This window comes from Hippocampus zosterae, chromosome 1 (assembly GCF_025434085.1).
Source record: "Hippocampus zosterae strain Florida chromosome 1, ASM2543408v3, whole genome shotgun sequence".
NCBI classification, from domain to species: domain Eukaryota; kingdom Metazoa; phylum Chordata; class Actinopteri; order Syngnathiformes; family Syngnathidae; genus Hippocampus; species Hippocampus zosterae.
Window position 1 is genome coordinate 13,035,227 of NC_067451.1, and position 12,952 is coordinate 13,048,178.

The 12,952-nt window shown below is 40.9% G+C and overlaps 2 protein-coding genes across 15 annotated transcripts in view; one reads left to right on the forward strand and one right to left on the reverse strand.

Moving 5' to 3' along the window:
* tenm2a (teneurin transmembrane protein 2a) overlaps nucleotides 1-12,952 on the forward strand; it is a 215,081-nt gene that overhangs the window by 23,838 nt on the left and 178,291 nt on the right. Inside the window, exon 2 of one of the 13 annotated variants that reach the window (XM_052057305.1) lies at nucleotides 3,491-3,524. The exons of the other annotated variants lie outside the window; for them this stretch is intronic. The gene's annotated coding sequence lies outside the window, so the exon portion shown is untranslated. The remainder of the gene's footprint in view (nucleotides 1-3,490; nucleotides 3,525-12,952) is intronic. 13 annotated transcript variants of the gene reach the window in all.
* cnot7 (CCR4-NOT transcription complex, subunit 7) overlaps nucleotides 1-12,952 on the reverse strand; it is a 256,938-nt gene that overhangs the window by 23,497 nt on the left and 220,489 nt on the right. The window lies entirely within an intron of this gene.

Sequence of the window (12,952 nt, forward strand, 5' to 3'; positions counted from 1 at the left end):
GGAACTATAACTGCATCTCCTGTGCACAAAGAAAGGACCATTAAGGCATGGTTGGATGAATACGGTGTGCAGGAAATTGGAAACCCTGACATTTAAGGTATTCTCCTAAAACCTTTGGGATATGATCACTGACTTCACATATGTTCTCCTGGTTATTTGGACAGGATTCCCTCGAGGACACACTAAAATCGTGTGCAATGTCGTCCCAGACCAGTCCTATTTTGTGTCTTCGCAGAGTCTGAAGAGTTGTCTAGGGATGTCTCCATCACAATTTTTTGCACCCATGTGTGAGTCCAAGTTACCTGATTTTGAGGATCTCCCAGATAAAGAGTTCCGATCCGATACCAGCCAATTGCAGGGCACACAGAGACGAACAACCATCCGTGCTCACAGTCAGACGTAGTATGAGTTTACTTTTTGTCACAAAATTGTGAGATGTGCCGGGGGCGTGCCCGTTGCATCAGCCAGAACACCCAGTGACGTGTGGTGCGTCTACCAAATTCACAAATAGGCAAAACTACTCTTGCCACCGCAGGAAGATTAAGACGTGCCCAGTTTCACACTGAAGGCACTCTACTTTCTTTAACCGAATTGCTAGATGTGTCAGCAGCAGCTCGGTCCACCGGAACGCCCAGAGAGGTGCAATGCGGTTCCAAACACGGTCGACTAGCTGCAGCACCAAAAATGAAGTTGCCTCCTTTTTCCACTGAGCACACGGGTGTCTGTCTACCAAAACAGACAAAAGTTTATTCCGATCAGAATGTTGATTCAATTTAAATGTGACATTACATACATGACGCAATACCTTGAAATACACAATACTGAAGAATCTACCATCACTTGCATTGATGTTCAGTCTGCATAAGTGACGATAAAAGATAGAGATGTCAAATAGTTGCATTCCAGTAATGCCTCGATTTCAAGGATATCTGGAATACGGTTGTACTGCATCCAATTGAGATTGTGTTGCGCTGGAGTGATGCGGTGTGACCCCTCATAAATCCTCTTTTAGAGGAGATTGGGGTTCAAAAAGTGGGAATGAGCAGGCAGTAAGAAAGACAGAATGATGCATACAAATGCATTTAAGGATTTTGTTATTGTGTTGGATGCATGCGTGTGTCAATGTGTGTCACTCATATGAGCACTGTTAAAATGCCAGTGTGCCTTTGTGCTTTCAATGTGACACACACACTTGCCAAAACATACACAGGATGAAGAGCTTCTATTTCTTAAGACAGAGCTATTTGGAGAAGAATGCCAGGTTTTCTGTTTTGCTAAATTTTTCGCAAACCAGTTCAATAAAGTCGTATTTATTTATTTATTTATTTTTAATTTAAAAAAAAAGAGATTGCTAGAAAAGATGACAGATGAGGAAAAGTCACGTGGAGGACATCAGCGATACCAAAAAATGGTAGAACAGATGTGGTGGAAAAGGTCAGCCAGTCAGTACGGAAATTATGCTTTGAATTAGAAAGCAGCAATTGTTTACTTCGAATAAGATTGGCTTGAAAAAAAAAACTGAATGAAAAAAAAGAATGGGACAAAGTAGACAAATGAAATGAGGGCAGATGCAGGTTATGAGAAACAATCACAAATTCAGATGCCATGATAAACGAGGTTAAAGAATAAGATAAGCATGGAAATGCCAACGGCAGTAATATTGTGGTGATTTGATTGGCTTCTACAATGGCCCGTGGGAGGTAAGGTCAGCTTTGCCGTGTGTAAATGGCAGATGTGAAAAGCCGAATGCAACAGTCACCACCCCAGGCCCAGTCAAGGACTTTTTTTCCCCTCCTGAACCCTCGCCCATCTGTCGAGCTTCAGCCCCATGAGATAAAGCTTGTACAGACATTGAAAGTGACAGCAACGGCAAAGCCTTTAAGATTCTGGTGTGATTAAAACAAGCGCTTCCATTAGGTTTGACACACACCTCAACACAAAGGTGCACAGGCCTGGGCAAGCTCCAGCTCATTAGTAACTTGGACTCTGGACTGGCAGGTTCTTAATTGTTGGTCTGTATTTAACTGAGCAACTTCATCAGTAATCATTAAACAGTGCTAAATCAGGTGGACCAATTCTTATCTTGGTCATACACTGCCTTAGACACCTCACAAAATAGTACATGTTCACTATACATAGTTTGCAAAATGAACCAAGGCTCGGAAGTTAATTGAAATTTAATTTAATTAGTTTAATGGAAAACTATACACACAACAAAAAGAATTACAGATATTGTATGTTTCAATAAAACACATGCTTTGTTTTAAAAACATTACCAGTGTTAATGCTTAAGTCAATTTAAACTCCCATTGACATGCTCACAGAAAATTTGCATTGACTTTGGGGAGTGATATTCCCTCAAATGGCAAATAATCACGCACAAATGCCGAAGGAACACATACAGACAGGTAATATAACAATGCTCAAAGGCATATATTCATCCTAATTTCCAAACACTGAAGTAAGCTCCACAGTTGGGTGGATTCAGTGTGAAAATACTTTAGCATGCTGACCTCAACCTCAAATATGCTGACCTCACAAATAAAGGACCTCAATTTAATGGACGATCGGCTCTAACGCGAGACCACTTCCATCAATTGTGGTAGTCTATTAAATGTTCCGCTGTCATCACAAACCTCATATTTGGGCTGCAAAGGAGCTGCACGGGAAAGTTGGACAACTATCTCTCGACATGGATCTCTGCATCTCATGGAGTTTGCAGACAGGGAGTTGTTTCCGGGCTCCACCTGTTCATTCAAATTGAATACTCCTCTACAAACGAATCTTGCCATCACTAACCAACCATGTTACTAAGGGCCTCATTCATCCTTTTGTTGTTTCTTTTTTTTTTTTTCAAACCGTGTTTTTGCGGTTCTGGACTGGCTCCAATGTGTTGAGAACTGCTCGACGGTGTCACACACTCATAACCCTTGTGGTTTGTTTGCATGTTAGTGATTACAAATGAAGGAGATAACTTGCTTAATTTCTTCATGGCCAGCTATATAAGCAAATCATTAAAACCAATTTCACCCTTTAAACTTAACCAGCTCATTGATTTATATTTAAAAAATACGATTAAAGTGATAAGGTTGGACATTTGCTCTGCTAAAGCGCAGCTCTCATTAGTTCCCAGTAACAGCATCAGTGTAGATTTGAGAAGGAATACTCGGGAGCAAACTTCAATTAATTAAAAGTTTATTTGTTGTTGGTCTGTCAGTAACAGATGCTATTCCGTACGTTTTTGCTATTGCTCTGGAATTTGACTTGAGGCCCCCCTCGACCTCCCCCAATTTCTCTGTCTCGCTTACATTTTTAAACCTCTGTAATATTAGACTCGTGCTGGTGAAGGCTTTTGTACCTCATGTAGAAATACCTATTTGAACTTACTTTTTGTCACGTTGCTAATCACTCAGAGGCTCATCGAAAATTGTGTCCACAAGCATTGACTGGAAAGCTAGCACTACTCATGTAAATGTCTTGTCTTTGACAGGGAATCCTTGAAATCATCATTCAAAAGCTTGACAGTAAGTGCTCTCTACATCCAGCACTTTGTGCTGCCTCCTGCCATTGACATTTAAACTGTGGATTTGTGAACATGCTGAGTTCTATAAAGGTTATAATGTGTATTTATCTGCCCTACCCTGCCAATCTTTTTATATGCAGCTTTTTATGTTGCTTTCATTTCATATTATTGTTAAATACACCCACAGCGCTCCCAGCCACCTCATTAAGCATGACCTCTCACAGCAAACATGCAGTGCTGAGTTAACGCTCGCAAGTATCTCTTTTGATTTAAATCTGAAATTATTCAGATTTATTTTTTTCTTGTGACATTTTCCTATCTTGACGTTGCTTCGGTCGTATGTGACAACCCCTTCCCTTGACAATATGTGTCTGTTTCTCTCTCTTACATGCAAGCTCTCTGTTCAGAGTATGCCGATTTTCTTTGCTGCCAGTACCCCTAATTCTGTCATGTGGTTCTGATAAACGAGCGTCATAGGAAGATGTAGCCCTGTGGCAGGTCTACAAATGTATGTTTTTTTATCAAATGTGATATAAAACTCAGCATACCGAACGTTTTTAGGTTTGCTTTCAGGCGAACACAAAAATCCCTCTTATTTTCTCCTGGCTTTCGCCAAAGCTCGGATTCACTTTGTACATGTACACTAAATGCAGCCAGTGAGCAGTAATGTAGCTGAGGGCAATGACTGTTTCATCAGGTTTAAATGAGTGGGAGACGGAGAGCAAAAGGTGGGCTGAGACAGTCCGTTACAGTTGCTGATTGATGGCTTCACGTGTACAGGCTAATTTCAGTGTTAATTTGGACTGTGTGAAATAAATCACATAATTAAAACGAATGCATGGGTGAAATGTTCTGCACGTCATACTGAGCATCATATTTTGAATTAGTATAGTGAAATAATGACATGATTTCAAAATACAGTTTCATGTCTAATTTCAGATCTTTTTCCATGCTTATAATTTCATTCATCCAGGACATTTCAAACTCTGAAAAAATACAATGGTTCATGAAAAAGTGATCAGTAGGAACGGCAACTGTGTCAGGCTGTCAGCCAGTATACAGAGTCATTATGTCGATTAACTTGAGCACTCACAACAGGCGCCGTACAGCCAGTTGAGCCATTTTTTAAAGTGACTTTAATTAGCGATTGGACATAATTTCAGGACAATTCTGCGGTGTTGTCTTCAGTAGCAATAGTTTGTAACAAAAATATAGGATGCCCCAACACAGTCTGGAGAAAAGTCAATTAAGCTGTTATGTGGTGAAACGATGTTACAACTTTCAAATAAAAGTGTACATACACATTGATGCATGCACCGTTCTACATTAATTTGAGAACAATTGGATGAACGCCTTTTTTTCTGAATGAAATGGCAAAGAATTGGATGGGGACTTGGACATGAATGCCAAAAAAGCATTATCAGAACATCTACATCTGTAACATGTATATAAAACAATTTTAATTACAAATGATAAAACGTTAATTCAGTTAATTTCTACATATTATTTATACTTTTTGACCTAAAAAAGACGAAGTTATGAAAACACCCAAAACACTCTTTCAAGAATGCTCCACCCTGACACTTTTGCATTCATATCATCTTGGATCTTGAGTAACAATGAAACAAAGTTTGGGATATATACTCTGTGTGTGTGTGTGTGTGCGTGTGTGCGTGTGTGCGTGTGCGTGTGTGTGTGTGTGTGTGTGTGTGCGTGTGTGTGTGTGTGTGTTGCTAGGTGTGCCAAAGCTTACTGAAATAAAAAAGAGAGAAATATTCACTTTTACGTTATACAGTAGTCGCAATTAGAATTGTGTCAAACGAGTCTATGGGAAAGCAATAGAGAGAAATGCGGTGCTAAAAGCAAAAACAAAAAAGGAAAAAAAATGTATTTTAATAAAATCTGCCATCTGTTCTTCGGTCTTGTATTGCTGTTGCCAAAAAGCAACTTCAGCTCTCTCCTTTGTTTTTGAGACACACTCTGATTTTTATAGCCAGTGGGAGAACACTCCTCCGGCTATGAAGTAGAAGAGAGCTACGGGAACATGTTTGGCTTGCAGATAGATAAATATGGTCAATGATTGATGTATTTATTTTTGTTAACCGATTTTGTCAGGGCGACATTGAATAGTGTAACATAAATCAAATAACATTTGGCATTATGAAATGAAAGGGAGCAAGAAAGTATCTTCCCATTCGAGTGATCAAGAGCAGAATGCTGGTGTATTGCCTGACAAGATTTGTAAAGAGTTCACAGAGGGGTGTTTGCTTACCGTCTGGCAGAACACTAAATGCAAGTGAGGTTGCACATTCTCGCGGGCACTGAAGCATGCAAACAAGGCTTATTTAAATTCACACTCACAGGTACAACACAAACCAGTGTGCTTCAATTGATACTTTCTGGGCAAAATTAACATTTAATTTGCAGTGAAATCGGTTGTTAACACCATTAAGTAAACAGTACATCAATGGCAGAAGGGTTAAAAACTGTGTTTTTATGCTCATACGTCTCTGAGCCATCGTGATTAAATCAGCATAGTACACCACAAAGGGAAACACGAGCCAGATAGAAGTAAAGAGAGAAAAGAGCACTTAGGAGTGTGATCTTTATGAATTTGGTCCTAATTAGCATAATGAAGAGACGAGAGGATTAAAAGAGGATAGACTACACATTGATATAGAGGAGTACAGTCGTCATGGAAATAAATACGTTTCAATGATATGAGTCAGAGTTGTGCCGCCTATTGTCTTCTTGCCTTGTCAGGAAATTTGAATGTGCAGGTTATAACCCTCCATAAGCTATCTTGCAGGTCTGTTTAACTTAACAGAACACTGCATCCTTTAAATATTAATCGGGCAAGAATCAGCGTGATGCGATCTCCGATCTCTCAGGAGAATTGCGCTCAAGTCAGTCTCACCAGGTCAGTTGAAGAAGCACATCCAAAACCCTCAGCATTTTAATCAGCAAAACAAACAAAAAAATACATTTTACTGTCAGCAAATAAATTGAAGTGTTTGACACATTAAGATTTACAATGTAGAGCTCATACTATAGCTTGAACGAGCCATCCATTTTCTGTGCAACTTGCTGGAGACAGCCTACCTCAGCTGACGGGAGGGTGTGTGTGTGTGTGTGTGTGTGTGTGTGTGTGCACGCGCGCACACACACAACTTTTTTTAAGTATGGAACAAAAAACTTGGGTATTTTCGGGGCAATGAACTCATGCAATTTCAAGGTAGCTGTTTTTTATAAAAGGTGGGCTGCACAAAAATACATTTCAAAAATGTTTTGTCTCTGTGTTGCTGTATTTTAGAGGATGAGAGTTTCATGTTGTATTTGTGTTATTAATGTTTTTGTTGTTGCATTTCAATGGTCACACAAGAATGCCCTGACATGAATTTGTTCATGGGGTGCAACTTGTTTGCAGGTGTTCAACGTCAGCCTTGAGTTTGAACTCCCAAGCGCAACATAGTCACTGTTGTGTGGCCCCACATTTGCATGACAAAGACCTTTACGGTTAATTAGGAAGAGGATTTTGATCAGTGCAGCAGTCAGAGCTGGATCCAAAAGCTGGAACAATCTGAGACATTGGCTTCTGTAAGTGTCCATTATTCATGAGAACCACAGAAAGAGGGATGGGGAAAGAGACAAGAGCGAAATGTGAGTGAGAGCGATGACAAAAGCAGTGGTGTCTTGTTACGTGTATTAAAAGTTTTTTTTTTTCCTTTCGGTACTGATGAATATTTCACAGGCTTTGAAACTTAGACGGACTGTTGCTATCTGTGTGAGAGCAGGAGTGGGTAGAAAGTGACACTGCTTCAGAAGAAGTTTGTTTTATATCTCACAATGAGAGGCATGGGCCATAAATCTTCACTTCAACAAAATGTAATCACTTGTTCCGGAAATAAATGTAAAATCTATCCTGATATTTTATTTGGATGTACTGTACTTCCTGACATGAATGAAGCATTCATGTGTTTGAGTGCCGGTCTTGTTTTATATGGATTCTGTATGGATTAGTCACAGGTAGGGCTGCAACTATTGAATATTTTGCAATTCAGATATCCTTCTTAACATTCTATTGGATGATCAGGTTTTTGGATAAAAATAAATATCATTTTTTGCTTGTTCATAAAAACAAAAAAACGAACATATCCACTAAATATGTTTCATTTTCTTCGCAGCACCCTATTTTTCTCCATAAAAACATGAGCGAGATTCTAGACCAGGGGTCACAAATCTTTTTTGCAACTAAGAGCTACTTCTTGAGAACTGATCGATGCAAAGGGCAACCAGCTTGATACACCCTTATAAAATAAGACATTGACTAAAATTACTTTTCATAATGTTGCTGTACAAGAGTCCGTTCAGGATATGCGGTGTTGCAAATAGACGGATGGATGGATAATGGTGCCGTTTTAAATTTTCATCTCACATCTCACATGCGACACTTTACATCTCAAAATCTCTGCCAGTGTTCACATTTTTAAATTCTTACTTTTACAACATTACGAGTGTCATCAACTTACGATTACACCACGTTGGTGACCACTTATCTAGACAAAAATGTCTTGCTAATTTTTAGAACAAATTTGATTGAATCAATCACCAAACTACATTTTAAACATGAATATGCAGCTCTGTTAATATTACAGGCATTTGAATAAATTCGGGAAATCAACTATAATTTAGAGATGTGATTTCAACAGTTCTCTCCCCACGGATAATGGTATGATTCTTCTTCGTACTCTTCTATGAAGGCCAGATTTGTGAAGTTCATGGCTCGTAGTGGTCCCGTGCCACCTGAGCTGTGGATTTCAGCATCTCATCCAGAGTGACCATGGGCCTCTTGGCTTCTTCTCTGGACCGTGTTCTACTCGCTCGTTCTTTCAATTTGAGGTAAAGAGTCATGTCAGTTTGCAGCTGTGCCATGCATATTAGATTTTTGGATGGAATGAACATTACTTCTTGAGATGTTTCCAAAAACATGTTTGCTTCTTCGTTTGAAGGTTAGGTAAAGAGGAAACAGCTCAGAATAGAGCTCATCACTAACATGATTTGTCTCTTTCAAAAGCTTTGGAACCCCTCTGGGAGAAATGAAAAGCTTGATTACAGTTGCATTAGCAAATTGAGCAGGTTAATCACAGAGCCAAATTCTTGAATAAAATGTCATTTCACCGAGAGACGTTCTAATTCCTGCTCAAGCAATCTAAAGCAAGCCTGAGAAAGGGACTGAGGAGAAGGAACTTGGATGCACCTTATCAAGAAAACTCCCAGGCTTCTGTCCCTCTTTGCTCAGAAATGCATTGTTTGAGGTTAAGGGGAAATTGTTACATCAATGAGGTATTATTTTCCCTTGAGACGATACTTTTCCCGTCACTGCATTTTCTCACTTGCTCTTCTCAGAGGGTGTATCCATCCCCTCCTCCCACCTTTCTATCCACTCGCCTACTTGCTGGCTTTTTATCCTTGACTTCACAAGAGCTTTTTGGAAGCTTCAGACTTTTTTTTAATGTGCTGTGTCTTCAACTACATAGAAAGGAATGTCTGAGTTGCCTAAAGTTTGCAAGGGTGTTGCATTTTTCCCATACTTTCTCTTTCATTCTCTTTCTCTCTCTCTCTCTCTCACACACACACAAACACACACAGTTGTGTGTGAACTTGCTTTAGCAAAGGCGAATGTAATTAGGCAGACGAGAGGGAGCTCTGGGCTGACGTTGTTTAGAGGCGGCTGCTGTTGTGTCACAGGCTGCAAATAAGTGTTCAGAGGCTGCGTGACTCAGAAGTGTATGTGTGCGTGCGTGTGTGTGTGCGTGCGTGCGTGCGTGCGTGCGTGCGTGCGTGCGTGCGTGCGTGCGTGCGTGCGTGCGTGCGTGCGTGTGTGTGTGTGTGTGTGTGTGTGTGTGTGTGTGTGTGTGTGTGTGTGTGTGTGTGTGAGAGAGAGTGGGAGCAAGAGAGCGACAGAAAGATGGAGAGGGAGAGAAATGCATTTTGTGAGCAGATGTGTATGAAGTCTGCAGCAAATGGAGTGAGAAGCTGAGCAGCTTGCAGAGGACAAGGCGTGTGGGGTCGTGAAGAAGATTCGCACATGCATGCAATAATTATTCACATGACACATGAGGTGCCATGACTCACACCAGTTCACTTCTCAGACACCGTCATCTCTGAGGCAAACTACTGCAACTCTGCCTTGGTTTAATTCCCCACCGCTCATCACTGCTGGAGCTTTTCTAGGGAATTTGTCTCACAGATGTCATCATATCTTGTAATGGAAGTGAGCACGGACTGTTGGCTCCTCAAACAAGGTTTATGTTGTTGCCAGAGGGGTACACAAGGTTGAGTGGGAGGTCTTTGCAGACACTCTCAGAGACAGAAGGAAATATGGAGACGGGTTCGGTAACTGACAGCAGTGGCGGAGCATCTATATTTTATCGGTCATTCATATTTAAGTCGAGTAGATGGGATTGGAGCGGCGGCATTGCTCAGTCTATACGTTTACACAAGTATAGCAGCGGCATGTTATCCATTTTAAATTACAGAATCAGCAAACCGCCACAACGCCCCCCTCCCCCTTTTATCCATTTCCCGACATTCCTCTGACTCTCTACTTTCCTCGAGCCACTTAGAAAACTCTATTGGATTTTTGCTTCATTCCAAATGAATTGAGCTGCAGCTCTCGTGACGAAACGAGCCCAGTCGATTGCCTAAATGTAACTATTCTCAGTGAAGGACTGCGTCACATGCTATTTGTGGGAAGCCTAAACATTGTAAACAAATAAAACTGCCACATTACCTCAAGCTCCTTAGTTGGGATCGTACTGCAGTGGTGAATGAGCAGGGAGCATGAAATTCGATACAGGCCTGTGCACAAAGGTACGAGAACAGTCAACTTGAAACATTCAGTATCATTAACAAGCAAACAAAACCACTATTTTTCACCTATTTCTATCACATTACTAACAAAGGAATTACAGTGTCGTGATGACATTCATGGAGTAATTAATGTCAGCGGAGTCATAGTATCGCCGTGCCTAAGTGAGGCCGAGCTCGAAACAGCCAGATGTGTTTAAGACTCAAGAGCCACAAACCTGATTAGGGATGGGTACCGAGCCCCGGTACTAAACTGTCCCCCTGGCTGAATTATTAAAGACTGGTGCTTTGATAAGCTCCACCCTTCACGGTCTTGGAGAAATGACTTAATTTTCTATTAATTAGGCTATGTGAGTGTCATTTTGTACCTTCTAGCTCACTGATTCGTTTTCTAACTAGCAATAAACGTAATAAAATTAGTCAGAGAAGCACAGTTGGGAGCGAGCCATCAGGCCCCACTCCAGCGTCATGTACGAGATGGAAGAACAGGAAGCACCTAATGGTCCAGTGTAGTGTTGTGCAATCATGTTATTGTATGATACAAGTATGATATAAAACTGTTAATTGTGCCGTATAACTTTTGCGCCCATTGGCGTAACGGTGGCGGCTCCTGCGCCATCCGATTTCCACCTACTTGGGCTTCTTCAAATCAGTGACGACACCGCATCGCCAGGCTGAGAACACTGGCCACCAAGTCAGTCGCTTTGAAGAGTGAGGTTTTACTCACGTACAATCTCACTGCGCCAACTACCATCCTTTACGTTGGGTGAGCTCTGTTGCTATGCTATGGTATGGTTCTTCTTGTTTTGTTGTTTGGCATGCCCACAAAGGGACTCAGGACATTGCCCTTTTCTTTTGCCAACTACTAGTACTGTTTTTTGAATAAAATACATTTTTTTTTCTTTTCTTTTTTTTTTTGCAATCCTAATTTATCTCCAACAGGTACATCACTACACTTCCCTCTGCTGGCTGGCCGGCCATTTTATATATATATAAATGTCATATTTATAAGGTTTTATCATAGTTTTTGCATTTGTTCAGCCATTTTGCAAAGTGGTCCTGCCCTGGCCTACAGTGTCTGTCAGCTCCACCCATCTTATCCCTCATTCAATTTTTTCCGTGTGCCTTCCCAGCCACGTCTTCTCTAATGAAGCTAAATCTAGCATGCTAAATGGAACCAGTCAACTATGTCATTGGTGCTGGAGTGGCTGTAGCTGTCTTCTGCTGGCCCCAAAGGCACAAACGCCATTTCAAGACACTGAGCCGATTCCTTTGGAGACACTTGCAGTACAGTGGGCATTTATGTCCTGTCAGAAAAGATGATACGTATACTAGCTGTCCGGTACAATATTCCACCTCTAGAAGTGATCAAAACAAAAAAAGGCACCCCTGAAAAAACGGATAATGCCACAGATTTGGAAGATTACACATTAAAGTGCAACAGTACCATCAATCAGGAAATGTCCTGTAACAGATCGAGTGCAGAGATGCACTCTGCAGGCTACCAGCCTACTGATTGCGCTGCTCTCAGCTTCCAAGTTTTCAGTTTTGGGATTTTATATAGAATCTAATGGCTTTGGAGTGTGAGTGCACACAGTAACACAAGTGGTAAAAGTGGCATAATAAAGCACCCTACATGACAATCCAAAAAACACACACACTTCAGCGTGTACACGCATGATCCACACACCGTGTGTCAAAACTCATCTTGGAGTCCAATATATCCCTCACAATCCCATTAAAGGTGCTTCATACAAAAGCCTCTCTCAGGAGCAGGCAATGGAAGTAAGTGTACAGATGGGGCTGAAAGTGGGGGAATAATGTTCTTGTATCAGTTAAGGTAAAAAGTAGATATTTTATGCACCGTACTGACATACAGTATGTTAGCCATTTCAATTGGCGCAGTACATAAATTGATTATCTTCTCATTTACAGTATGGCATCTTCCAAATAGCTTGGAAAAGTTCAGATTTTATGGACAGTGAAGTAGTGCCCTGTTGAATTGCAATCAGTGTTGTTGAATAGAATTCTTTCTAGCAATGATACTTGTGAACATTGAACCAGCTTGCCTTCAGGGTTGGCAGTGACAAAATAAGATAAATTGCATTGAAGGCACTGCAAGACACCTAACTCCCCTGATTGTTCCCTTGGGTGCTGCAGAGCTGACGACTTTTTCAGTGTGTCACTGATGGTATTTGCTTGTTGTCTTAACAACTGGGTGGGTTACTACTACTAGAGGGCACATGTTTACAGTATACAAGGGCATAACAAAAGGAAGGGCTTATTGTGCTTTTTCAAAACTGTTAGTTCCACACTCATTGACATTTTTTCTTGGTTCCTTAGTTTCTTCTGCAAATGGTCTAGGTGTGAAAATGAAGCTCCCTGTTGAGATGTTTGATACCAAAGATTTACTTTCCGACCCAGTACTGGGTAAGATTCAAGCTGGTGTCGGTGATACCGATCCGATCTCGATACTCTTCCCAAATCCACATCATTTGCCTGGGAAATGCTGAAAATGAAAAAAAAAAGGCTGTGTCTTTCAAATCATAGTTGCATAAC